The sequence below is a fragment of the Neofelis nebulosa genome, chromosome 3 (genome assembly GCF_028018385.1).
Source record: "Neofelis nebulosa isolate mNeoNeb1 chromosome 3, mNeoNeb1.pri, whole genome shotgun sequence".
Taxonomy (NCBI): domain Eukaryota; kingdom Metazoa; phylum Chordata; class Mammalia; order Carnivora; family Felidae; genus Neofelis; species Neofelis nebulosa.
This window is the reverse complement of record NC_080784.1, coordinates 107,036,311-107,063,609: the sequence shown is the minus strand read 5'-3', so window position 1 is coordinate 107,063,609 and position 27,299 is coordinate 107,036,311. Positions and strand designations below refer to the sequence as shown.

Below are 27,299 nucleotides of genomic sequence, written 5' to 3'. Positions count from 1 at the left end.
CTTCTTTTGAACCCTCAGCTTATATTCTCCCTCAGCAAACAGCAAGACCAGAGCCACTGCTGCCCTCTTTGGATGGCTCACACACAGTAAATGAAACCCTTTGTTTTTTGCACCAGTCTGGCCCTTCTAGGATTTGGATTTACAACCCCTGATCTACATGATTGCTAAGCTCCCAATGTACCCTGAATATATACTGAGAAAAGAATAAAATATAATTACTCATGCATGTATGTGTTTGTATGCATTTATTTAATTCCCTAAATAATTTATTTTCTTTGTATATCTTTTTCTTTCTCAAATAATATGCCTTTGCTCTACAACTTTATCACTCTAAAGTTTAATCAACTTTGTGATTATACACATGATTTTGCTATAAGCAACTACAAAGGTGTTTTAGAAAAATAATAAATCACGTTTACATAAGTAGAGGAAAATGTAGAACATTTTTTATCAGCTAAACAAAAAGCAGTGAAGGGCTGGATCACACCTATCTTTATAGCAGATTCACTGAAACCATCAAATGCTGCATATGTTTTAGATAGTGCTATGAATCCTTAATGTTAAATATGAAATGGATGGGGCTTGAACTATGAACTGCAGAAAGGAATTATTTTTCCAAGAATATTTTAATAAATCATCAAGTCACTAAAACACAATACATGCATTTAAAACATTAAAATACATTTTAAAAGAAAAAAATCCATAATTTACATGTCTAAAACCAGTTATTCCCACTTTTTAGCTTTTCTCTCTCCAGTGTATATCCATATGGACTTGGGTTTATAGTTGTAAATGCATAAAATTTTGTTTTTTACTTTTTTGCCATTTAGCTTGATTATTGCAAACACTTTTCCATGTTGAACCATTTTCATAATTTTTTACTTAATGACACCAAAATCTGACATCACTGCCTACACCTTGATTTACTTAATTATTCTCATGTTTATAATGTTAAATTCATTCTCCATTTTTCACCATATTCTTTGGTGTAATGAGCTTCTTTTTGCCTATGGCTCTTTTTTCTTCTTTTGAAGAGTTTCTTCAGGATAAATTCTCAAGAGTAGAATTACAGAGTCAGAGTATAAACTTTTCTATGGCTTATGATATATACCATCAAATTGTTTTCAAGAGATATATGAATTCACATTGAATGTACCAGCTTTATCGGGAATTTGCCAGCATTAAGCAATTACCAGTTTTAATGTTTATACTAATTTAGAAGATGTTACAATTGCCTCATTATGGTTTATTTGCATTTCTTTGCATATTAGTAATGCCAAAAATTTTTAACATGGGACTCAATATCCTGGGTCATATGGTTAGATAATTATTTTTTCTTTTAATAAGTAAAAAGTAGAAGTGAGATCCCTTCATCATGAATCTTAACACTATGGGAATGCTTTAAAAAACAGCTGAATAGGAACTTTCCTCAGTTTATCCCAACATGCACTGCCATCAACATAATAACCTGTCATGAAATCATCTATCCATTCAGAATTATTTTTCTATAGGTGAAACTGATAACAGGGTATTCTAATATTCTAAATATACTCAATCGTCAAATAAAACTTTGCTCACGATACTTTCATTTAGTTCTGAAATAGTTCTGTATACTTCAATCATAGAAGTAAGATGCATTTAAAGTTCCTTCTTATGGCTGCCTTGAATTAACTATTTTTTTTAATTGATTGGGCTCACAATAACTGGCAAACAACTCAGGATATTTTAATGCAACTTCAACTTTTCAATTGCAACTTAACACAAAATATTAATTCTAATCACTAAAGATAAGATGTCATTTGCAACCCCTTACTTTCTGCTTTTTCTTCATATGCTATTGCAGTTAGATGATTTTTTATTAATATGACTTCATTGCAACTATGTAGAATTCCTCTTGACTTCAACAAAACCTGTTTGTCTAATTTTAACTAACAGTAATTTATAAGAGGAGTGTGTTTCCCACCAAAAGGATTAGTCATACTGAAGACTATTTGTAGATGTCCCAAAATTATTTTTCAATGTAGTTTGCCTTAACCAAAATAATAGATAATAAATAATAAATAAATAATAAAGACATGCTTAGGATAATTGTCATGAAATTGAGTTCTACAGTTAAAAAAAAAAACCAACCTACTCAAGTGTTAATATCAGTTATCTAAATTTATTTCTCATTATTTTTTAAATAGTGTTTTAAAGTGCATTTATAGGGGTGCCTGGGTGGCTCGGTTGGTTAAGCGTCCGACTTCGGCTCAGGTCATGATCTCACGGTCCGTGAGTTCGAGCCCCGCGTGGGGCTCTGTGCTGACAGCTCAGAGCCTGGAGCCTGTTTCAGATTCTGTGTCTCCCTCTCTCTCTGCCCCTCCCCTGTTCATGCTCTGTCTCTCTCTGTCTCAAAAATAAATAAACGTTAAAAAAAAATTATTTTAAGTGCATTTATATTAAATGTGACTTTATATTGCAGAAAATAAGGTTGATTTCAGCACTAATATGTGCTTTGTAGAAATTTCTTTATTTTTGTTTGATTAGACTTCCATGTGTCTTGTTAAATAAAGCTTAACTGCATTTTGGGAGAATTACCAGGTACCACAAAGCCAGTTCCTATCTGTACTACAGAATAGAGTTCTTTAAGTAGTTAATAAGTATATCAATACTTTTTGAAGAATATTCCAAAGAAGTCATTATCCAATGAAAACTCCATTTCATCAACTATTATTTATAGTTAAAAATCTGAAAATTTACATTAAAAGAATAATCCATGACAGGCAGACAATGTATGTTTACTGAAGAAGGAAAGAAAGGAAGGAAGGAAGAAAAGTAGGAAGGAAGGAAGGAAGGAAAGGAAGGAAGGAAAGGAAGGAAGGAAGGAAGGAAGGAAGGAAGGAAGGAAGGAAGGAAGGAAAGAAGGAAGGGAAACGTGAAAGGAAAGGAGGAATGACTATTCCAGTAAATAAGAGTTATTTATATAATAATTACATTAATAGGTCAAATTTGAAAATATAGTACTATCCCAGATAGTGAAAAGGCTTTTGATTTAAAGTAAAGTAAGTTAATCTGGGAATAAAATGAACCATCCTTAATGTGATAAATACAACTTAAAAAATTACCCAATGCCAAATACCAAAGGCATTCCCATTCATACTGCAAACAAGTCAAGGTTGTCACCTATCAACACTAAAATCTTGTCTTGAAATTTGATATAGTGCCAAAAATAAACCCAAAAAAGAAACAATGAATATATATTTCAATTGGAAAAGATCAAAATTATAATTTTTTATATTATACGACTGTTTGCCTAGGAAACCTCAAAGAACCAACTTTTATAAAACAGATTTTATGGGGACCCCTGGGTGGCTCAGTCAGTTGGGCGTCTGACTTCGGCTCAGGTCATGATCTCACAGTCAGTGAGTTCGAGCCCATGTCAGGCTCCCAGCTGACAGCTCAGAGCCTGGAGCCTGCTTCGGATTCTGTGTCTCCCTCTCTCTCTGCTCCTCCCCTGCTCATGCTGTTTCAAAAATAAATAAAAACATTAAAAAATTAAAAAAAATAGATTTAATGAAAAAATTCAATAAAGTACCCAAATAAAAATACACAGAAAAATAATTTTGAAATATCTACAAATAGCCTTTAGTGTGACTAATCCTTTTGGTGGTAAACACAGTCCTCTAATAAATTACTGCTAGTCAAAATTAAACAGGTTTTGTTGAAATCAATGGGATATTCTGTATAGCTTCAATGAACCAAAGAAATAGATTTAGAATCACCTAATTGCAATAGCACAAGGGGGACAAAAAGCAGAAACAATGTAAATATTTAGATTACAGTAATCAGTAACAAACTGTTTTATTTATTTTTTTAATGTTTATTTTTCAGACAGAGAGAGAGAGCACAAGCTGGTGAGGACAGAGAGAGAGGGAGACACGGGATCCGAAGTGGGCTCTGAGCTGACAGCAGAGAGCCCTTTGCGGGGCTTGAACTCATGAACCTCGAGATCATGACCTAAAGCTGAAGTTGTTTGCTTAACCAACTGAGCCACCCAGGCACCCTGGTAACAAACCATTTTAAAAGATCCCTATTCACAATAGCAAAATAGATATGAATATGAAAACTTAAGTTTAATCTGAAGAGTCTATGGGAAGAAAACATAAAAACCTTTTTGAGAGAGATTTTTTAAAAAGACTAACATAAATGCAGACATATTCCTGAATGAAAGACAAAGCTCTAAATATATTAATTATCTCCAATAATATATAGGTTTGAGGAAATTATAATCAATAATTATTGGTAAATATTAATATCAATCAAAATAAGCAGCAAATATTTTAGTTCTTGAAGAAATAATTCTGTAAAAAAACTTACTTGCAATAAAAAATTTTGAATTTAATGCTATTTATTTATTTTAGAACATGAACGTAATTACATAAAGAAGGCAGTCTCTTACCTGTTGTAAACACTTAAGAATTGATAATTTTCCAGAATATATGAAAGTAGTAGATTTTTCTAAGCAACTGGATATAAAACTTGTATTGTTATTTTGAATTTGGGAATTATTTCATCTATAAACTTCCTCTCATTTGGGAATTATTTAATCTATAAATTTCCTCTCATTTTTGTGGCTTTTAGATTTTCCTTCCAAGTCAAAACACTTGAATTGTATTATCATTTATTCTTGTAAAATTCAGCAAGTTGGTTCATGCCTCAAATCTTTGATGACTTCATTATTAAAACAAGATAAGATCTGAATAACAAGTTTAGCAATTGGATCTCTTCCCTTCTGCTACACAAGGAACAAGAACTGTTATAAAAAGAAAATCCAGGTCATCGATCTACAAAAATTTTAGAAGTTTTCTTCTCCTGTTTACATCAGACTACTTTTTGACCTTTTAATTATAGAACCAGATTAAAAGATTTTTTAAGTACTTTAAAATTAAAACTTTGGCTCCTAAATAGATTGGTAATTATATTGCTATATATACAGCTATAATTGTAAAACACTGTAATACAGTCTTATCTGAAAATTTTCTTTTTACACAAATAGGAACAACTGTGTTTTCTATCAATGCAATGTATACTATTTAAGTTTTGGAACAATAAGCTTTTCAGTATCCAAATTACTTAACTGTCTTTCACATTTGACCTTTCAGCACATTGGCAGAATCAAACAACAAAAACAACAACAACAACCGCCTTGATGAGCTCATTTTTAAAAGGGCACTTGGAGAAGTTACCTCAACTCTGCTGATTTTTGCTATGTTAGGCATTCATACAAATATTTTGTAATTACTTATCTACTTTCAAAAAAGAATGCTTCTAACATTGGACACTAAGACAATCTAGAGCTTGACAATCCAAAGGAGCTTCGCAATCCTAAATTTAAAAGCATCAGGGAACAGATTGTATGCAAAATGTTTCCCTGAGGCTTAAAGTGAGATCACAAAGCCTTTCTCTGGCTTCTTAAAAACTCTTAATCCTTTGCTTGGCATTTTCTGATAAAATAGCAGTCAGACTATAATGGTAATACTCTATGGAGTGATAGGTTGGAGCAAGCTTGTCCATTAAGCCACAAGATAGTGTGCATTTATGAAGTTAATGACAAATGATCCTTTTCTATATTAATGCATTACCTTATTCACCATAATTATTGATCCTTAAAAGCCATTCTTTGTGCTAAAGTGCTTTAACCAAAGTGCCTTAATAGAAAGTTCATTAGTGACCTCATAAAATGACACACATGCAAAAGGAAAATAGAGACCTAAGTTATATATATCAAAATCTTGAAAATGACATACACTATTGGAAATCTTTCAGTAGAAATCACATATGAACAAGTAATATAAAGAAGAATCTAAACCTTGTATTTGGGTTCCACCCAAAATGGAATCTAACCCCAATTTCCTACAGGAACATTGCAATGATCAATCATATAGCAGACATCAGAAAATGGAAAAACAATGGTATATGTTAAAACACATTTTCAGTAGACCTAAGACCAAACCCTTGAAATCTACAAAATATGAATGGGACGAGGTGGGGAGAAAGTGCCCCTCCATAAAACAGTAATTCATCTTCATTTAATAAGGTATAGGATACACTCAGGTGTGAATGATCATTTTGTGTTTGTTCCATTTGTACAATATGTCGCCATTTGTACATTGTGTGGACATCGTTGATGTCAAAGAGAAGAAATATCACAGCAGTTAGACAAAGAAAGTTTATATTCCTTTGAGAAAGGTACAGAATTTACCTCTACTAATCTATGATCTGTAGTAAGTTTCAAATGGCTGTTGGAATTAGAAAAATTACAGATGATATAACTAGAAATCTCATGTTCAAAATATGTCTCATGCTAGCAAAGAATATGGCTTAGTAAACATGAAACAAAAATTTCAAATTCTAGCTGTTCTAAATTTACCACAAGTAATATCTTTTATTAGGTAATAAAACCATAGAGACAAATGCAATCTTATCCTGCAGATAAAACATACAATCAGCAGATTGTACATTAATTATTTTCTAATAACTAATAATTTATTTGAAATTGTACTTTAAGTGTCTATCCCCAAGTTCTTTGCATACTTCCATATTTGGGCTAGAAAATTCCTTGGTTATCTGGTTTAAAGCTATTATGAGAAGGATTCAAAGAAAATACATTGCAGAAGCGCATATTGAACAATATCATGTGCCTAATAAAGAGATCACATATATTGATGAGCTCTTTATTTTTAATTTATTTTTAAAGAGAGGCAGACACAGAATCCAAAGCAGGTTCTAGGCTCCAAACTGTCAGCACAGAGCCCAATACGGGGCTTGAGCTCACAAACCATGAGATCATGATCTGAGCTGAAGTCTGTCTGACGCTTAACCAACTGAGCCACCCAGACACCCCTTGATGAGCACTTTTAAAAGGACACTTGGAGAAGTTACCTCAACTCTGCTGATTTTTGCTATGTTAGGCATTCTTACAAATATTTTGTAATTACTTGTTTACTTTCAAAAAAGAATGCTTCTAACATTGGACACTGTGACAACTCTAGAGCTGTGATTTAATTGGTTGTTACAATCCAATATTTAACCAGTGATAAACACACCCTGAGATGTACCATATATATGTATATGATTCAGATTTAGTTTTTATTGTTTTAACTATGCATTTTAGGAGACAAGAAAACTAAATTCTACTCCTGAAACTATTATCAATACTATATGTTAACTGACTGGAATTTAAATAAAAACTTGAAGAGAAAAAAAAAAAGAAAAGAAAAGAAAAATCATTACCTCCTTAATTGGAAGCCAATAACTAAAGATAAAAATTTCAACTCTAATCCAAGTTCAGGGTCCAGGTTGTGAGAGTACCGTAATGATAGAGAGAAAAGGAAGATTAATGTTCAGGCAGTGCTTTTTACAAATGGCTAATCTATGTACCTCACATTATTCCCCAAACGAAAGTAATTATATTCTTTCTTCCTGCTTCTGCTAAAGCCATCAAACCGAATGTCCTGTTTTTACTCCTTTCCCATTAATATTATCTTTGATGAAAAATTTTAATATGATCTCTCCAGTGTAAAACTTCCAGCATATGAGCTATGAAGATATTTGGGGCATGGGAACAGGAAAACACAGTGTGATTGGTCCCAGGCCTCAAATATTATCTTAGATAACTGTGTAAAGCATACTTGAGTTTAGGTCTATATACTCCTTTCTTCAACTGCATTAAAAAAATGAATACATTCATACTATAGTTTCCTTATTTTTACAAAGGAATTATGTATTTTCCTCCTGCAATTCAGTCTGGATACCATGGGAGGATTAGGAAAAAAAAACATGTTAATAAGGAGCAATATTTTTTTAAGCTAAAATACTACTCAGATGAATTTAATAAGAATCTCCTGCCCTTATGAAGCTTGTGTTACTTACAGAGGAGTAGAGATTTGTCATCATCTCTGATTTTAGTACCTCACTCAGTAATTTGATTTTATTATTCTGTTCATCCCTCTTCAGAGCCCTTCAATCATTCTAGTTTTATTTTCAGTGCTTTTCTTCAGTACCAAAATCTTGCTGAAATAAAACCTGACTGTGGAATCATTACAGGATTTGTTGGCAGTGCAGTCATTAAAATTGTCTGAGCATCTCCCTCATATAACTTCTTCTAAGGGCATAACATAACACTAATATTATACTTTTTATGGGAAGAAATGTTTTTCTTTATGTGCTAAAATCAGAAGCAAGTGAAATCACATAGCACTAAATTCTGAAATTTTAGATAAAACATTTTGCAAATAAGTAAAATAAAGGCTGGCTACAATGTTAAGGTTAATCATTAACTATACTTATAGATTGTAATTTTTTTCATTTATACAGGTGATAATAATTTAAACTAACTACCATGCTCAAAAATATGGTATGTAAGGACTAAGGAAATGAACAGAGCTAGGGAATAAAAGAAACTTAAAATTCTGAAATATTTTATGGTTTCATTTTAAAGATAAGGAAAATTTAGAAAACAGAAGTAGGAACAGAGGATCTTGAACTTTAGATCACATAAGAATCACTTCAGGTGACTAGTAAAAATACAGTTTCCCAATATATCCCCATCAAAGATTGTAATTTAATAGCTCTGGGCACAATTTGGGGGATCTGCATTTTTGCAAATATTCCCAATGAACCTAATTCAGAGAGTCTGTTTGAGAAACACTTGAATAGATGGGCAGAACTCAGGGCCCTTGACTCCAAGTTGAATATTGTTTCTCCTATACCACAACGTCTTTGACTTTTTTGTAATTTTTAAATTCCATTCTTAAAGGATGTGCAAATATTTGGAATTATAATTCCAAAGTGTCCATTGAGTTTCAACCATGATTTGCAGAAGTTAGTATGAGGAATGTCATTTCTTTCTTGCCAGTAGTAGTTAGCTCTACCTATTTAGCTACATGGATGTCTCTTTGCCTATTTCCATATTATGGCAGTTTTGTCTACAGAGAGGGACAACTAAGATCTGATATGTGTTTTTTGGTCAAAGACACAGATGGGAACTCAAAACATGACCCTTTGGTTAGAACAAAACCACTGACTGGCAGTTGGATTTACAAGGACACCATCACCTTGAAAAAGAACTTCCCTGGGAACACATGAGTGGCAGCATTTGATTTACCATCATTAAATGTGCTCTGGTTTAAAAAAAAAAAGTGCTGTATCTCTCTGAAATTGGAAACTATTCTTAAAATGACAAATCACTGGACTATTTACCTTAACATAGAAGCTCAGTAAATAACATTGCAACAAAATAAAATTTGGACTTGTTCATCAAATGTATGAAGTAACTTGCCAAGGAAGAGGAAAAGATACATTTTTCCACTTTTCACCAGCTTTCTACTTTAGCTTCCTAGAGGCAATACCGTCTGCCCATTCTACCTTGATCCAGCAGAGAAGCAACTGTATCTACAATTGCTCCAAATGTAAGAAACATTGTAGAAAATTTCTTCTCTTTTTTCTCTTTTCAGAAAGTGAGAGAGAAAATTGTTGTTTTTTTTTTAGAGAGAGAGTAAGTGAGCAGTAGAGGGAGAGAGAGAATAAACAGGTTCTACGTGGGGCTCCATCTCTTCACTATGAGGTCATGACCTGAGCCAAAATCAAGTCCGATGCTTAACCAACTGAGCCAGCTAGGTGTTCTGAAAATAGTTGTTCAATTTAGGATAATTATCAGCTTCTTGAAATTTAAAAAACAAAGCTCTTTCTTTCTTTAACTTAATTACCTGGCATGGATTTAAAACACCAACCACTACAAATAAAAGTTCCATTTCACAAGAATAAGAGAAGTTTAATTTAAAGGACTTAAAGAATCAGAGTTGAAGCCTTCATTCTACTGCTCACTTGAATCCCTTAAAGCCTGTACCTTGAACCTCTGCTTCACTGGTAGATAATATAGTGAATCATCTAAGAATTTAATAAAACTGGATTATAAAAGATTTTACAAACTGTAAGTCACAATTATAATCCCATCTATATTATAATTTTCTAGTTAGGAAATCCATTTCAGTGATTTGAAAGTTTCTACAATAGTTATGAGGATTTAATTTGATAAATTAAAAAAATTCCAACTCACTCCATGAAGTACAGTTGACCCATGACCATATGGGGGGGGGGGGGGATAAGGGGCACTGAACCCCCATATAGTTGAAAATCTGTGTATAACTTCTGACTCCCCAAAAGCTTAACTACTAACAGCCTACTACTGATCTTAAGCCTTACTGATAATATAAGCAACTGATCAACAAATATGTTGTATGTTATATATATAAGCTGTAGTCTTACAGTAAAGTAAGCTACAGAAAAGAGGATATTATTAAGAAAATCATAAGAAAACACATTCACAGTATTGTATTCTAAAACAATACAATCTATATATAGATGGACCTGTACAGTTCAAACCCATGTTGTTCAAGAGCCAACTACACACTGGCATTATGGGATCTTGCCACCAATGCTCCTGTATACTGTAAAAGCACAGCTAAACATCCTGGGAGCATTTCAGAAGAGGAGCACCTCAATTTGGTTACCTAATTTCTGTGAAGTACTCTTGAACATAAAAGCCTCTGAGTGTTAATTGACACTTTCACCTTGAATTGGAGAGCCTCTATAAATTATCATCATTTTCTTTTAAATGTCATGTTGTGCTCCTCACATCATTTTATCCAGTTTTCCTCATTTCTAAAGGAAACACAGTAAGATTACATGGACAGATTGCTTCCATCAATGACAATGTACATGAAATGCAATGACAAGAGCCAAGCCATACTTTCTTAACATGACTTTAGTTCAGAAGGTAAGGTTGCTATAAAATTCCACAATTCGGGCTTTATGTTTCCTCGTTTTATATATTGTTCTTAAATCTTTCCCCACGTATGAACTAAGTTGAAAATGATCCTACTTATTTTAATAAGTGGAAAATATAGCTAGTAATAGCATTTGGGCTGTATTTAACAGCTAACTATCCAACAAAAATGCCTCTAAATCTCTACTCTATGCAGACCAGAAAACCAGAGGTAGCAATAAGAAAGTCTTATTGTAAGAAAGTAGCAGGTGCTTAATGCGATCTGATTAGTGTGGAGAAGGAAAGATCTGGGTGGGGGATGGAGAAAGCACAGAGGTCTAACCTGATCTAAGAGAGATTTCATAAAGAAGCTGAGAGTTCAACTGAACCTTAAAGGAAGGGTCCACTTAAGTGCACAGCAGGTGAGATCAGCACAGCTGGAGAGCTGAGTAAAAGTATGGAGGAGGGAGGGGTGCCTGGGTGGCTCAGTGGGTTAAGCATCCTACTTCGGCTCAGGTCATGATCTCCCAGTTGGTGACTTGGAGCCCTGTGTAGGGCTCTGTGCTGATAGCTCAGGGCCTGGAACCTGCTTTAGATTCTGTGTGTGTGTGTGTGTGTGTGTGTGTGTGTGTGTGTGTGTGTCTGCCCCTCCCCCACTTATGGGCACACGCTCCCTCTCTCTCTCTTTCTCTCTCTCTCAAAATAAATAAATGAATAAACTTAAAAAAAAAGTATGGAGGAGGGAACTATATAAGGATTGTGAAAAGATCAGCAAAAAGCACAACTTATATATGCCCAAAGTTAAGCAATGATCTTATCAATGAATGAAAAAGAAATCTAGATATTTTAGGTACCCAAAATAAACTTCTATATCAACAGACAAGGGCTGGGGATCCAATTTATATGTTTAGTTATTGAGGTAATATTTCTGAACACAAAAATAGATGGCCCAAGTTGACTTTTTTTTTAAATAAAAGCTTAAATTTAATGAAAAAAAAAAGGATGGGATATTTTGTCTCTTTCATGCCAAATGCTTGTGTGATTGGATTTTTCACATGGCAAGCAGATGTTTTACAGTGACTTCAGTAAACTTTAATCTTAATGGCAGAGAAGTCATGACATTTAAATGTCACAAATATTTGTAGAGGTCTTCTTTTTCAAAAAGTGAGAAACAAATTCCAGTTAATAATATTTACTGAATCATTTGGAATAGTTCAGCATTACAAGATAGAACAGTAGAAAAGACAAAATAATGGCCCAAACAAGATAAATGGTTATGCCCACATAAATTTTCCCCTCCCCCAGGAACCTAAATCTTGTCTAGTTCAAGGCTCCACCATCCCAAAAGTGTGGTCCTCAACCTCCTGGCCCAGTAAAGTTGTAGCTGCGTTTTAGGCAATACAACGGAAGAAGACATGAAAGAGAAAGAGAGGGCAAAGGGTTTGTGCCAGCTGTCTCTGAAGGAGTATATTTATTATCAGATATTTATCATTGTACAGTTTCCTTAGGTCAGGAATACAGACCCAGCTTTGCTAGTTCCTTTGCTTAGGGTCTCATAGTGTTGCTATGAAGATATTGGCTGGATTGCATTCTCATCTGGGGGCTAAGTTGGGGAATAATCCATTTCCAAGATGACTCATGTCATTAGTAGAATTCCTGTCCTGTGATTGTGTAGGTAGGACAGAGGGCCCTGGCTTCTTCCTGGCTATTGGCTGGAGGCTGACTTCAGCACCTAGAGGACACAACTCCTAAAGGCTGCTCACAGTTTCTTGAGACCACCCACAGTTTCTTAAGGACATCTGCAGTTCCTTAACACATTAGCTTCCCCAAATGTGGCCAGTTATTTCATCAGACCAAATATTTATCTTCCTCTGACTGACTTATTTTGCTTAGCAGAATACATTCTAGTTCCATCCACATTGTTGCAAATGGCAAGATTTTGGAGGGTTTTTTTGTTTGTTTGTTTGTTTATTTTGTTTTGTTTTTTGATTGCTGAGTAATCATCAAGCCAGAAGAGAGAGCCTCTAGAGTTCGTCTAACAAGATGGAGTCTTATGTAACATAACCTAAATATGAAAATGACATCCTGTCATTTTTGCCATATTTTATTGGTTTGCAACAAATCACTGATCCTGCCCACCCTCATAGGGAGGGAGATTATACAAGGGACCGAACACCAGAAAATAAAGATAATAAGGGCTTCTCTCATATCTGTCTACCACAGGAAGGTTCCCAGAAACCATCACACAATCTACCCTCCTGTATCCCATTAGCTTAAGCTGAGCCACAACTAGTTGAAAAATGTAGCCTTTCTTTCCTCCAGACTGCCATGTGTCCTGATACCAATGTGATTACTGTGGAAGAAGCAGAGAGTGAATATTGGGAGACAACCAGCAGACTGTCTTCCAATCAGAGACCTTCTAGTGAGAACTTCTGCAACAATCCAGTGAAATAAGGAATACGACAGCATCTGGCATACATTAGTAGGTAGTTGGATGATGTTCTCTGATTACATTTACTAATCTGAGTACATTTACATGTTCTCTGAGTACATTTACATTTACTACTACTTGTAGTCTGATTATGAGAATAGAAATTAAGTTCCATTAAAGGTAGAAAAGTGTTTGAATAGAAAATCATGCTCAATTTACTAGTACCCCAAGATTTGGGTCTCAGGTAAATCAATTTGAGATAGCCTTATAGCTTTAATTATTATAAACATGATCAACCTGATAACCCTATTAAAAAAAATTTTATCTGTATAACTTTTTGCAAATTCCATAGTACTTTCTCACATATTGTATTTTATTCTCAATTCTCTCAATGAGTGTCCATTCCTCTCACTTAGCAGGTGAAGTTAAGTGACCAGCCCAAAGTTCAGTAACTGGCAAATAGCACACACAGCTCAAGCTAGTGTGTAGGTTATATACCCCTACATAGATTCTACTACACTGTAATGCCAAAAAACCCAATTTCACTGAAGAATTAAAATGTGAGATATTAAGCATTTGAATAAATGCTAGATGATGGTTAAGCTCTAGATATATGGAAATATCCAGATAATTGACATATTTTTGTTTTGGCCTCTTTGCTGTGTTTGACATAGCCTCAGCCAAAGGACTGATGAAAAGAAGGAAAGAAGAAGAGGAAGGGAAGGGAAGCCAGAGGGAGGGACAAGCATTTAGTAAAGGGTTCTGTACTACTTAAAGAGCTTTAACATTTGAATAAGTGACTATGAAGAGAAATCCTTTGAATGTTTTTTTAAATTTTTTTAACTTTATTTATTTTGAGAGAGAGAGAAAGAGAGCATGAGCAGGGGAGGGGCAGAGAGAAAGGGAGAGAGAGAATCCAAAGCAGGATATGCACTCTGAGAACAGAGCCCAACGTGGGGCTCCAACCCACAAACTGTGGGTTAATGGTCTGAGCCAAAGTCAAGAGCGTGACACTGAAGCAACTGAGCCACCCGGGCACCCCATGAAGAGGATTTGTTAAGTAAACTATTAGTTACAAAAGTGAATCCAATCCTTCAGAAACGTGGTGGTTGCAAACACTGAGACCTTTCCAAAACAAGTTGTTGCTGGATTATAGAAATTAAACTCTTTCATGTACACTCTCCACCCTTCACTCTCTATTACCCTGGACCCTCTGTGGCTGTGACTGTGGTTTTTTGTTTCTTGCTTTTTTTGTTTGTTTGTTTTATTTTGTTTTTCTGGAGAACTAAAGAAAGAAATTAGGCCAAATGTCATGAGTCACTAAAAGTCAGTCCCACAGAGACCAAAACCCTAAAGAGTCAGTTTCTCTGACCCTTTACATGCCCTTACTCCTCCCCAGACTAGGTCAAGTTGCTTGATATTCACTCTCGTTGCCCAGTATGTTTCATTGAGGCACTTAATTGTAATAATTATAAGTAATGTAATTAAATTAATTGTGAAATAATAGCTCTGTAATAATAATGTGAAAGTCAGGAGCTCAGGGTCCAGCTCACTACTGTATTTCTGAGCATATTATATACAAGTACATACATACCCCTTACATATTTGTTGATGGTCTAAGCATAACTAATCCATTGGGAAAGCATCACAGTATAATGAAATGAGCCTAAGTTGTAGAATTATATCTCTATCATCACTTTTTTTCTCTCTCTCCTCCTTACCCTACACCTAACCTACTTCAAAGGTCTCCAACAGTGTATAGACTTTGGAACTTAAATTACTTCACTTCCTAAACCTGGTTTTCTACTTGTACACAATGATAATAATACTTTGTTGACCTCTTATACAGGCTACAAGACACACCATATACACAGTTGCAACATGTGGCAAGTGCTCATCATGTTTTCTGTCTCATTATCATCTCTGTTGCTATTTTTGTGCAGAGGTTCTATTATTACTATTTGTCCAAATGGTTAAGTTCTTAGGCAAAGGATCTGAAAAACAGCCACAGGTGGATACATCCATAAAATGACTAAGTCTGGCTTCAAGGAATGATAAGATATAGTTTAATATTTGTAAAGTAATATAAATTAAATTGATATGGTTTTCCTGGCTTTGTTTGGTTTAAATTCTATCTTATATTGAAAAACAATAGTTTTTATATATTGAGTTACAGTTAAGATTCATAAGAGCCAGAAAACTGTTGCTCCCAGAGTAGTGAAGCTTGAGTGAAAAATATTCCTGTTACCACTCCAAGCACTTTAACCAAGTTTTAAAAAATCTTTCTTTGCATAAATATGAAGTTATCACAAGGTATAGAACTCTAGAGAGTCTCTGCTAACCTTATGCCCTGCCCTAATCAACAAGAGGATTAAGTTCTAAATGTATATTTTATATATAAAACTATAAGCATGGGGTGCCTGGGTGGCTCAGTCAGTTGAGCATCCAACTCTTGACTTCAGCTCAGGTCATGATCTCATGGTGGTGGGATCGAGCCCACGCAGAGTGTGGAGACTGCTTAAGATCTTCTCTCTCTCTTTCTCTCTCTCTCTTTCTCTGTCCCCTATGCCCTTTTCCCCTGATCATTCTCTCTCTCACTCTAAAATTAAATTAAATTAAAACTATAGGCACAATTACTAATGGAGTCTTTCAAAAGTTATTCTTTTTTTTAATGTTTATTTTGAGAAGACCACTAGCATATGTGTGAGTCAGGGGAAGGACAGAGAGAGGAAGAGAGAGAATCCCATGCAGGCTCTGCACTGTCAGTGCAAACGTGGACCCAGGGCCTGAATTCACAAACCAAGAGATCACGATGAGCCAAAATCCAGAGTTGGTCACTTAACCGACTGAACCACCCAGGTGCCCCTCAAAGGTTAATTCTTAAACAAAGTTTACATACACCTTAAGAAAAATAACATTTTAAGATTTGGATTCATTTGTCCAATCAATGCTTAATTTATCTTTTCCAGAGGGCTGCACGGTATCCTACAGAGGAAAAATAAAATGATCATGAATCCCCCAACGATTAAAATGAAACTTTGGAGAAAAATACTTTGCACTTAACTATTAGGTGTCTGTAATTTCATTCATCTAAGTGTATGCATTTGATTTTAAGTTTGATTTTAAGAAAAATGAATGACAGCATATACTACCTTTTCTCTCAGAATGCGAAAGATGCTAAGCAACACTTAAATTTAATGCCAGGTGAACAGAGTTTCCATTTTCATTTCTTCTATACTACTGAGGGCACTTGCTCATGTCTGAGGGAGAAAAAGTATGTGCATAAATTTTCCCCTTACCAATTAAATTTTCATTTTTTATACCCACAGTTCTCTAATTCAAATGTTTGGTGGAGAAGTCAAAAAGCCTCAAGCCTAAAAATATTGGATTTGTCAATTCATAAGGTACAGGGCATCTCAATTTTCTCTGCTATTTCTCTTTTCTCTAACAACTTCTCATATCACTATTTCAAAGACATTCTTTCAGAGGAGCAAAACAAAATTAATTCATACAACTCTTACTCCTTGAATATTTATTATTTTCTTCAACCTCTTGAAATCAAAGGATCAGATGTAATGGAGAAACATCATCCTAAAATGGAAGGGAATATATTCTGGGGTCTTTATGAAGCCTGTTTTCACACAATTTGAGAGAAGAATCACCCACTATGCTCTCACAGTGAATCTGTCTTATACTACATGGCATGAGGCCAAACTATAAAATGATGTTTTAATGTTGCAAGCTAGTTCAAAGAAACACCTGAATGATGTTTGGTCCTGCCCGAATATTAAGAGATAGATTTGAAGACTCACATAGCATGTTCTTTAGTTTGATGACTGCTTGTATTTCCCCATTAATATGGAACAAAAAGCAGTTATTTCAACAGTTTACAGTAAACCTATAGATATGAATATGTTTACACTGCCAAACAGTCATCACCCTGGGCTTGTGATTGACTCTACAAACGTTATAACCAGCACAGAAGAACTTAAACTACTTGCATATAGAGAAAAAACTATTTCTAAGGACAAAGTATTTGAAATTAAACAGAATTGATGGAAAATAATGAGTAGAGGTACTTTTTGGCTACAGAATAAAAAAAATTAATGACAGGATAAAATTATTTCCTTTATCAAGGACAGTATAAAACATTACCTATTAGACAAAGAAAATAACTTATTTCTCTTCTTTAGTGTATTTTAAATGATCACTGTTGTGCAAGACTCTACCTGGGGCAGTGAAAAACACAAAATGAAATAGTGAGGGAGGCAGCCCTCAAGGAGGTAAGAGTGTAGCTGCCATTTGCCTGTTTCTAAACCTTGCTACTTCTTCTTAAAAAAATTTTTTTGATAGTTTACCTAAATGAATGTATGGAGGACCAATTAAAATATTGACTTTATTATATATTTATTATGAGTAACATAAAAACAGGTAGTTTTGAAAACCAAATTAACATATAGAAATAGATGCTCATTCTTACAGACCACATAAAGACAATCAGTGTTCTCAATAATGTTCCAATCCAGGGGGTCATAAAGTGTGGCCTCGGATAAGCAGCATCTGCATCACCTGGGGACTTGTTAAAAATGCAGATTCTCAGGACCCACCCACCTTGACAAAATCAGAACTTCTGAGAGTGGGGCCCAGCAACCTGTGATTTATTAGGCCCTCCAGAGGAGAATGCTGTACCACTGAAGTTTGAGAAGCAGCGCTCTAACTTAGTCTACCAAGGTTTAAATCGCTGTTCTATAAAATGAGATCTGTATACCACTAATTCAACCTTGTATACTTTTCACAGGCAGTGTTTGCAAGGAGACCTGGAAGCAGGTAAAATTAATCGTTCTGTGGCTTCCAAGAAGCCTGATACCCCTTCCATTTCCTTTTCTCATAACCAATCATTTTGCTGAGATTTTTGGTTTTGATATATTTTCACTTTAGCATCTCTTGAGATAATAAATAGAGTTGGGGTACACTTCTTTGAGCTGAGTTAGCAGCTACCAGCTAGAATACACTTTCTTTTAAATCTTCATGCCTTGACTTTCCAACAGCTGAACAGTGTCACTAATTACTATAAATTCAAGCTGGATATTTTTCAAGAAAAGTGATATATTTACTAGCTATTTTATGTCAGAAATACTGATGTGCTCTTTATAAACATCTGCATTTTTAAAAACTACTTAGAATAATATATTGCTTTAATTTAGACATTGAAAAATAGAAGACGAATGCAAATTGAAATGACATTCCCAAAATTCTTTTATAATCATCACTTTCCACATAGAAGCATTTAGATGAAGGCCAAAGACCTATCAAAATATACAAATAATTTTTAACCTATTAAAAATTGTTAAATCTCTGTCACTGTGATTCAAAGCCTTATTCCAGAGTCATTAAATACAATAATTATTTCAACTTACAAAAGTGCATAACTTGTTTTTCTCTTCTTTTTAATGGTTTCTATAGGTATTTAGTTTACAGACTCTTTCTTTTGCATTTGAAGCTGTGGGTCTGACAAAAATATTTCATATTGTCTCAAGGCTTCTTGGAGGTTGCTAGAAGCCTGAACTTCCATTTTTTGAGGTCCTTAGTATTTATGTAAATAGTAGTAATAGATAAGCTAAAGGTGGCTACAAAAACTGTGGCATATCCTTAAAGTCTACACTAACACATTTGGCACATTAAAAAATACTGTATCAGCTCAGGGCAGCTGGGTGGCTCAGTTGGTTAGGCCTCTAGCTCTTGGTTTTGGCTCAGGTCATGATCTCACGGTTTGTGGTATTGAGTCCCACATTGGGCTCTGTGCTGGCAGTGTGGAGCCTGCTTGGGATTCTCTCTCTCCCTCTCTCTCTCTCTGCCCCTTCCCTGCTCTCTCGCTCTCTCTCAAAATAAATAAACCTTAAAAAAAATTTTTTAAATATGATATCAGCTCATTTGGAGATGATTTGAGTTGCTTCACAAATGTGAGGCTTCGGATCAGACTTTCTTCACCGCTGCCTCATCCACTGTTAGAGAGTCTTTGTTGTCTATAACTAGCATTACACTAAATTGGAAAGTCTCTCTGGAGGAAAAACTGTTTCCTGGCCTTAATGTTCCTGGGTTAGGGAAAGAAGATAGGAAGGAAAGGCTAGAGGGGGCAATGGCTGACACAGCTATCTGTTCCTTCCCTGCCTTTCTGCTGGGCAAGTGAAGAGAAAGGAAATATAGGCTGCATATCGATCTGCTACTACAGTGACCTAAATGTCATATGTGCACAGATGGGAATTTCTGAAATAGGGCTATAAGATTTAACTATCTCATAGGAAAAGATGGCATAACCCTAAAGTATCTGTACTTCCGGATGGATGGTTGGAAGTAGCAGTCACCCATGAAGGTAGCAGTTTTCCCCAAAGCACCGACAAACTTGATTGTGCCTCCATCACATCTAGCTAAAGAAAATGCCAAAATACAAGCATAAAAATACTAAATATCTTATTCTGTAGAAGTTTTCTTGATCTTGTTTTTTTTTGTTTGTTTTGTTTTGCTTTGTTTTTGTGCAGGGAAGAAAAAAGAAGAAAGAAGTGAATGACATTTCTGAATTTAACTACATATCTGGAAACATTCAGAATGTATGGAATCATGAGTCATATCTATTTCCTAAAATCTTATAGAAGAGTATGGCCTCCTATCCCCACATCAATACATTGAAAGGCAGGGAAGTTTCCTGCTTTGCTTTTCTTTTATTTTTAAAATACTACTGTACTCCCAGGGTCACTTCATAAATGTTCAATGATTTTTTTGATAACTGAAATGATAAATATATGCTACAGATGAAATATCACATAGATAACAGAGCAGGCTTTTTTGAAAAGGAGTACAAAAAAAAATAAATCCACATTCTTAAAATTCCTGAAAGGCACAAAGTGGGGGCACTAATGAAAAAAATTTTAAAAATAAACCGATCTAATACATGTCATATGGCCAAAGAATTTTATCATCTTGACATTTTTGTAGGCTACCAGAACCAGTAAAGGGTTCAGTCATTTCTATAAGCTCTCTGTCATTTAGAGCAAGAAGGATATACAACTTTCCAGCTTTCTAAAATCCCAAACTAACTCGGGGAACCTGGGTGGCTCAGTCGGTTAAGCGCCTGACTTTTGATTTCAGCTCAGGTCATGATCTCACAGTGGTAAGACAGAGTCCCAGGACCACTCCTCTCTGGGTGTGGAGTCTGCTTAAGATTTTCTCTCTCCCTCCCCTGCATGCACACGCTCGCTTGCTCTCTCTTCCTTCTCTCTCTCAAAAACAAAACCAAACAACAAAAATAAATAAATAAAATTCCACTCTGACTCTTTCAGGGCATGGGAATATCTAATCAAAGGTCCAAATGCCCTCATAAAGTTAATAAACAGCCCAAATGTTTAATTTCTGTATCATTTGGGTCTCTCATTTCCAATGGACAGAAATTTCAACTCAAGCTGCCTTAAAGCAAAACTGAATATATTGATTAATATTTGAAAAGTGAAAAACAAGATGCGATCTTGTATCTGGATTCAGAGCTTATATAGCCCTATCTGGGTTTAACTTTTCTCCAACTTCCAGGCATTCCTCATTTAGCTTCATTTTCAAACTTCATTACGGGGGCACAAGAGGTTCCAAGCTCACATATCATTCTGCAAAGTCCAAATAGAAGGCAGTCCACTTCCTTAAGCGGGCGTGGGGGGAGGGATGGCAAAAAAAAAAAAAAAAAAAAGTCCCTGGATGGTGCCTTTACTGTCTCTGATTGGCCTGGCTTGGTCACATACCTTTCTGTAAACTAATCCCAGCTACTAGGAAGACATAACACTTCCAATGATCAGAGCTGAGTATCGGTCACCCAGTGGGTCAGAGTAGGTGTTTACCTGAAGCAGATGGGCTAAAGGGTGAGGCAGTGGTTGGACTCGCCAAAATAAACAGGCTAAATGTTTCCATAAAGAGGTGTGAGTAGCTGGAAAACAAGATCACAGACAGCCACTACAAGTAACCGTTAGAAGACCCCCACCATCCCCACTTACCAAACTCTCACATATGTTGCCACGTTTAGTGGATCAAAATGAGATTTAAAAAATTCATTCGATTGAGGCTCCTAATCAAACTCTAGTTTTGAAGGAGCGTAACCTCACACCTTGTACCCAAAATTTTGCTTCAATTGTTGGTCTTCCACTTGTCTTCAGGAACTGGAACACATGGCCTTTCAGAAAGCTGGCAAACAGAGACAACTCTGGTTTACAACCTGGAAGCCAACCGCCACACGCTGCCAGGTCAGGTCACCAACAGACGCCAAGACCAGAGGGGACGATGCAAGTGCGCCCCCACCTTCCTGGAGACGCCTCAGGGATTCGCACCCACTTCCCAGGAGGCGCGACCAGTCTCATCCTTGGCAGCCTCCACCCTCTGCCACCAGGGGCCGTCGGAACGGGCCGCCAGGGGCGGGACGCCCGGGATCCGCGCGCCTGGAGTGTGGCACACGGATCCGGAGAGTCGACCCCCGGCTTGAGGCGGGCGCACCGAGGCGCCTCCAGCCCGGGGCTCCCGCCCTCGTCCCCACCCCTTCCCCGGGCGGGCGCGCGCGAGGGGCCGGGAGCTGGGAGGCGGCGGTAGGGCGGCGGCGGCGCGGCCGGGCGGGTCCCGGGGACGCGGTGCGCGTCGGAGCGAGCGCACGAGTCCCCGGCGCGCCCGCCACGCTCGCCCCGCAGCCGCTCCCCTCCCCGCGCCGCCTGCGCTCCGGACCAGCCGAGTCGCCCACCGGCGGCGTCCGCGGGGACCACCCCCCGCCGGGCGAGGGAAGGGCGGTCTGCGTCGCCTCCCTCCACCCCCCGGCCGGCTCCCGCCATAGCGAAGCCTCCGGACGCCGCCCGGACCGCGGGGCCGCCCCGGAGAGTCGCCGAGGCCGAGGACCCCGGGAAGGAGGATCCCGCGGACGGCTGCAGCCCGAGGTAATCGCCAGATGACTGAGGGGGCCGGTCCTCGCCCGGACACCCGACCCGGGCGACTTGCAATGCGGACTCCGGAGGTGGCACCCTCGAGCCGGACAAGTTTCTCGCGGTTTGAAGGGGTCCTGAAACCGTTTACTCGTTTTTATTTAATTAGCCTTTCCTCTTCTGTTTTAAATAAGTGTATTTAGACAATGAAAAAAAAATAGCCTCCTGGATGACTGACTGTAGGTTTATAAATATAATCCCGAAAGTTTTGCATGGTGTGGTTATTTGCTTATGTATATTTATTAACCTGTTAACTCTTCAGCTAGTCAGAAAATTGACATTTAAAATATTCTTTGAGGAACATTACAAGTTTGCTGTTGCGTTCAGGCATCGTTTTATTTATCAGCTTAGTTAGCATCTGTCTTCCCGAAGTGGTACCAAAGCCTGTCCCTTGGCGACGGGTCTTGCATGTGACACTCTTGCCCTCTAGTGCCTCACCAGCTTGGTAGCAGTTTGATGGCTAATATTAATAAGATGTTACATAACACAAGAGCACTGGGCCAGAACTGGTATTGTTGCCACTTGTGAAGCCCAACAGCCTGAGCCGTTGGTAGTGGATGCTGCTTGTTCAGTTTCCTTTATATCCATTGAAACTTTCACAAGCATTTTCAGCGCTTTCAACTCTCATTCCAGGTAAGTGCATCTGTTTATTTACACTATCCATTAACGGCTCACCCATAACATGAGGGCTTTTGGTAAGAGATAGCAACTTTGTTTTCAATTAATCTAAGAATTTCAGGATTAAACAAGCGCCTGATTTTATTCTTGTGGAAGAAATAGAGCATTTCAATTAAGTTAAATGAAACACAGAAATATCTTATCATTCTGAGGTAATTTTAAAGCTTCTCTCCCTTAAGTAAAATTGAAGTATCAAGGAGATGATCCTTTATAATTGTTAAAGATCTCCACAAACAAGTTGTAATTATTCTGCAGCAAAATTGTTAAACAGAACCCATGTCTATTGCTTGATGAACTAGAGATTTAAACTATAGAGATTTAAACTATAACTACCTGTGTAGACAGTAATGATACTCACTCTTTTCTATTTGATGCAATTCATTTTATAAATATTATTTAAAATTACATAGTTAATAAAATTAGATGCAACTGGAAAGAAATTATCAACCTATGTACTGAATATAGAAACCCTAAAAGAAAATACATGTATCTTCCATTTAATATGTCCACTCCTCCCCCCCCCCCAAAAGAACCCGGTTAAAATTCTTTAAGAGGTTTACTTAAGCTCATCTTCCAACTAGTTCTTCTAATATCTGGAAACTATTTAAGCTTCAAACTCATTTAAAGTTGAAATTTTATTCATATTCTTTATATACATGTTGAAGTACAACATTTGTAATCTGGGAAGAGTTTTGAGGAAATCACTCCTAAGTAAACAGCTACATCTTCATACTAGAGTAAAATAGAAATCAAATATTGAGATACATATGAAACTGATCTCCAACCCACTTTTTCTTTGTGCTTAGATAATATCGTATTGTCAACTATAGAACAATGCTATTCAGTGTAGAGGAGAATGATATGGAGGGCAAACTCTCAGACATCTGATATTCAGCTGAAGGGCATTCTCCCCTTTTTCTTCAACTATAGTGTCCTATTAATATTGTATTTGAGAAGGAGATTTCAAAATTAAATTTGAAAGAGACTCTTCTGAAAAATAGTACTGAACGCATCAAGAGGCTTGCCCTAACAGAAGCTCTTTTTTTCTTTCTTTCTCCAGTTAACCCAGTATCTACCATCTCTCATATTTTTATTGTCTTTCTTTATGGTTCTAATGGTAAAACAGAAGTCTTCTTTCTTTGTATAAGTAAATATTGCTATTAAATTGGTCACATGAATTAATTTCTTCATAGGTTTTAGAATGAAGGATTCTTAGGTTACTAAAATGTTTTTAGATAAAACTTTTATCTCTTTTTGGAGAGATTTGTTATAGTTCAGTTCAGTTGAGTTATGGTATACCTTCTCTTTCAGTAGATTTTCTTGAGGAAAGTCTTATTTCTGAAGATAGCAGCAAGTTATTACAGTAATTTGTGGTGTAACTGAAAGGTTTGTTGGAAAAAAAAAATACTGTGGAAGAGATAACCAGGCACTTGAGGTTCATTTTTCTAGACCATATATATTCTACTGAAGAAGTTATCATGAGCTAGAATCTAAACATTCAGTGGTCAACTTGCTATTTCAGAATTTCAAAACCATAAAGAAATGACAAATTTTTCTTTCAGTTTAGGGAATCTTAAAATGACTTCCTTGAAACCTGGTTAAGTCTTAACTGTTCTTTAGTGATTAGTGCCAACTTTTAAGCTTAAGTATGTATATGTTGAGGTATAAAATATAGTCAAAGAAAATGATATTTAAATACTTTGTGGTATATATGCACTATAAAAACAGAGAAATAGAATTGGTGATAAAAAACACTATTCTCAACTAAATGAATGTCTTGGATTTATAATTGCTTAACAGTTTAGACAACAGGAAAGAACATAGAAGTTCGGTCTCCTGTGCTGTGGCTGTTGAGGACGAGCATATTTACACTGACATGCCTGACCTCTGAGCACCTGTCCAGATTAGAGAATGCTGCCAGGCCACAAAAGTAACAGCTTACATTATAATGATAATTAGTTTGAAAAATGCTCAAAATTGTTTTATAATGGAATTTTTTTTCTTAGAGTGCCCAATAATTGGTTGTAGAAAACCAATTGGTTTTTTTTGTTTGTTTGCTTGCTTCTTTGTTCTTAATAAAAACTATATCCTTAGGTCTGGGATGTCAAAAGGACCTTCATGTTACTCTAAACATTCTTCATCAATTTTATGTAAGTTGCATAACAAAAAAAAAAATCAGGCTTCTCTATAATTAATGTGTATAACAAATTATTTCACAAAAATTCCGATACATTACTGAGGGCTGAAACTCTTTTTTTTTTTTCAAAAAAAATTTTTAATATTTATTTATGTCAGAGAGAGAGAGCAGGGGAGAGGCAGAGAGAGAAGGAGACACAGAATCCAAAGCAAGCTCCCGGCTCTGAGCTGTCAGCACAGAGCCTATATGGGGCTTGAACTCATGAACGACAAGATCATGACCTGAGCCGAAGTCCAACGCTTCACCAACTGAGCCACCTAGGCACCTCCTGAGGGCTATAACTCTTGATTACCTATTGCCAAACATGAGCTTACAAATCAAATATTAAAGTCTTATACTAAAACATTTTAGCTTCTCAATGATGGGTATTCATTTTACATACACTGCGTTTTCAATTTTTTTTTTTCCTTAGGTTACAATGTTTCAGAATAACATGAAGCACCATATAAATTCTAGGTCTGGTTCTGCCATGAGAGATGTACAACCCCTCTTGCTAGCTCTGGGCCTTGGTCCCTTACCTGGAAAATGATGTTCTCAGAGATGCTTTTCTGTCTTCTTTGTTGTCCAACACTGTGAAAATTGTTCTGAAAGATAGGACAAACAGACGTGAAAAAAATTAAAGAATAATACAAAACTTGTTGATTAGTACTGTTGTCTAGATATTTAGTAATAGATATGAAACTTTTAAAAATAACAGTTAACACTGCTAGAATGGTTACTTTGTACCAGGTACTGTTCTAAGCACTGACATGCTAATTTTTAGCTCATGTAATCTTCACAAAGATTATTTGAGGTAGAAGCTCTAATTATTTCCATGTCATAAATGAGGAACTCGAGACACTGAGAAGTTACCTTTCTAAGATCATATCCTTGCAAATGGTAAAAATGGGATTCAGTTTGTGTCTGGCTCAATGCACATGCTCTTAATCACTATATTATCTCTATGTTTTCAAGTATTTGTGCTTGATATGCCTCTTGATATAACAGAGGCAATTCACATACCACTTCAAATCATTTCTACCACTTCTACCCTTACGTACTCCTACATATGAAATGATCATTTATTCCTTCAAGAGATACTTACTTGGCACCTATTATTGTGTCATGCTTAAACCAGTGCCCAAGACCATTACAGGTGGTGCCTTCCCTAATGGAGTATAGATGGTCCAGTTTAGGTGATTTCTTTCTTCTCCTGTGATACACCAATTGGATTGAGTGTCACTTGTTCTAAAAGATGCCTAGGGTAACAATGGAAGAATTTATCTGACTTCTTTGTTGATGCCTCCATAGGATAGAGAGTAATAGAACCAGGACCTCAGATTTCCTAGGTCTCCCTATTATATTTCTTCATTGCTCCTCTCTGCTCTCTTTGCATTATCCTCTCTGCAGATTGGCTGCCTTTGCTTCTCCAGTTCATATAACCCACCCTAAAACATAGCCAAAAGCTCATCTGTAACTTTACATCTTATGATGCAGGCAAACAAGGAGAGACTTGGTTAATACTCTTGTTCCCATGACTCTGAAGAAGAATAAAAATGACAAAGGTTGTATTAGATCCTGAAAGCTGCATCGGCAGTAGTCATAATGCCCTGCGATTAGGCAGGAATACATTGCTGCATACATTGTAGCTCAATTTAAGGGGATTTGAGAGACATTTTCTCCTTTAAGTCATACAGACAGAACAAAGGGCAAGCAGTAGTGGGGAAGTTTTCTTGTGTTACCTCGCTGGATGGCACAGCACTGAGAGAGGGGAACAAAAGTATCCTTTCCTTCATAATTTCTAAATACAAAGAAGGAGGGAAAATGGCAATAGAACAGCACTTTTCCATTTAATGTATCAAACAAAACTAATGCCCCCAAGTGCAGCTATTTGCCTATCCATCCTAAAGTAAAACCACAGTTCTAGAGACAGAGTGTATTCTTGGTCGTACTCCATGCAAATCAGCATCTGCCTTGCCTACCACAGCGGGGTTCAATTAACATGACACAATTTCACACATTTTTTTTTTCCCAGAGAAGAGCATGTTCTTTGTCAATTTTTAATACTACTAAATTACTTTTAGCAAATTCGTAATGTGTTTGAGGCCTCCCAATGCATTTTTCAACACCATAAAATACAGTTAATTTTGTGAAAAGAGAATGTTGTCAAGATCTTTTAAATATCTTTCATTTATGTTAGAACCTGAAGTTCTT

At 36.3% G+C, this 27,299-nt stretch overlaps 1 protein-coding gene and 1 long non-coding RNA gene across 4 annotated transcripts in view; one reads left to right on the top strand and one right to left on the bottom strand.

Moving 5' to 3' along the window:
• LOC131507158 (uncharacterized) overlaps window positions 1-27,299 on the bottom strand; it is a 237,990-nt gene that overhangs the window by 11,324 nt on the left and 199,367 nt on the right. The window contains exons 4-6 of one of the 2 annotated variants that reach the window (XR_009259368.1): window positions 26,191-26,333; window positions 25,625-25,690; window positions 23,456-23,641 (exon numbers count right to left, since the gene is read on the bottom strand). This is a non-coding gene — a long non-coding RNA (uncharacterized LOC131507158). Of the gene's footprint in view, window positions 1-23,455; window positions 23,642-25,624; window positions 25,691-26,190; window positions 26,334-27,299 lie in introns of those variants that run through there. The other variant, XR_009259367.1, reaches the window with a different exon arrangement.
• LOC131507156 (bifunctional heparan sulfate N-deacetylase/N-sulfotransferase 3) overlaps window positions 21,663-27,299 on the top strand; it is a 185,266-nt gene continuing 179,629 nt past the window's right edge. Inside the window, exon 1 of one of the 2 annotated variants that reach the window (XM_058721523.1) lies at window positions 21,663-22,186. The gene's annotated coding sequence lies outside the window, so the exon portion shown is untranslated. Of the gene's footprint in view, window positions 22,187-22,709; window positions 22,865-27,299 lie in introns of those variants that run through there. The other variant, XM_058721522.1, reaches the window with a different exon arrangement.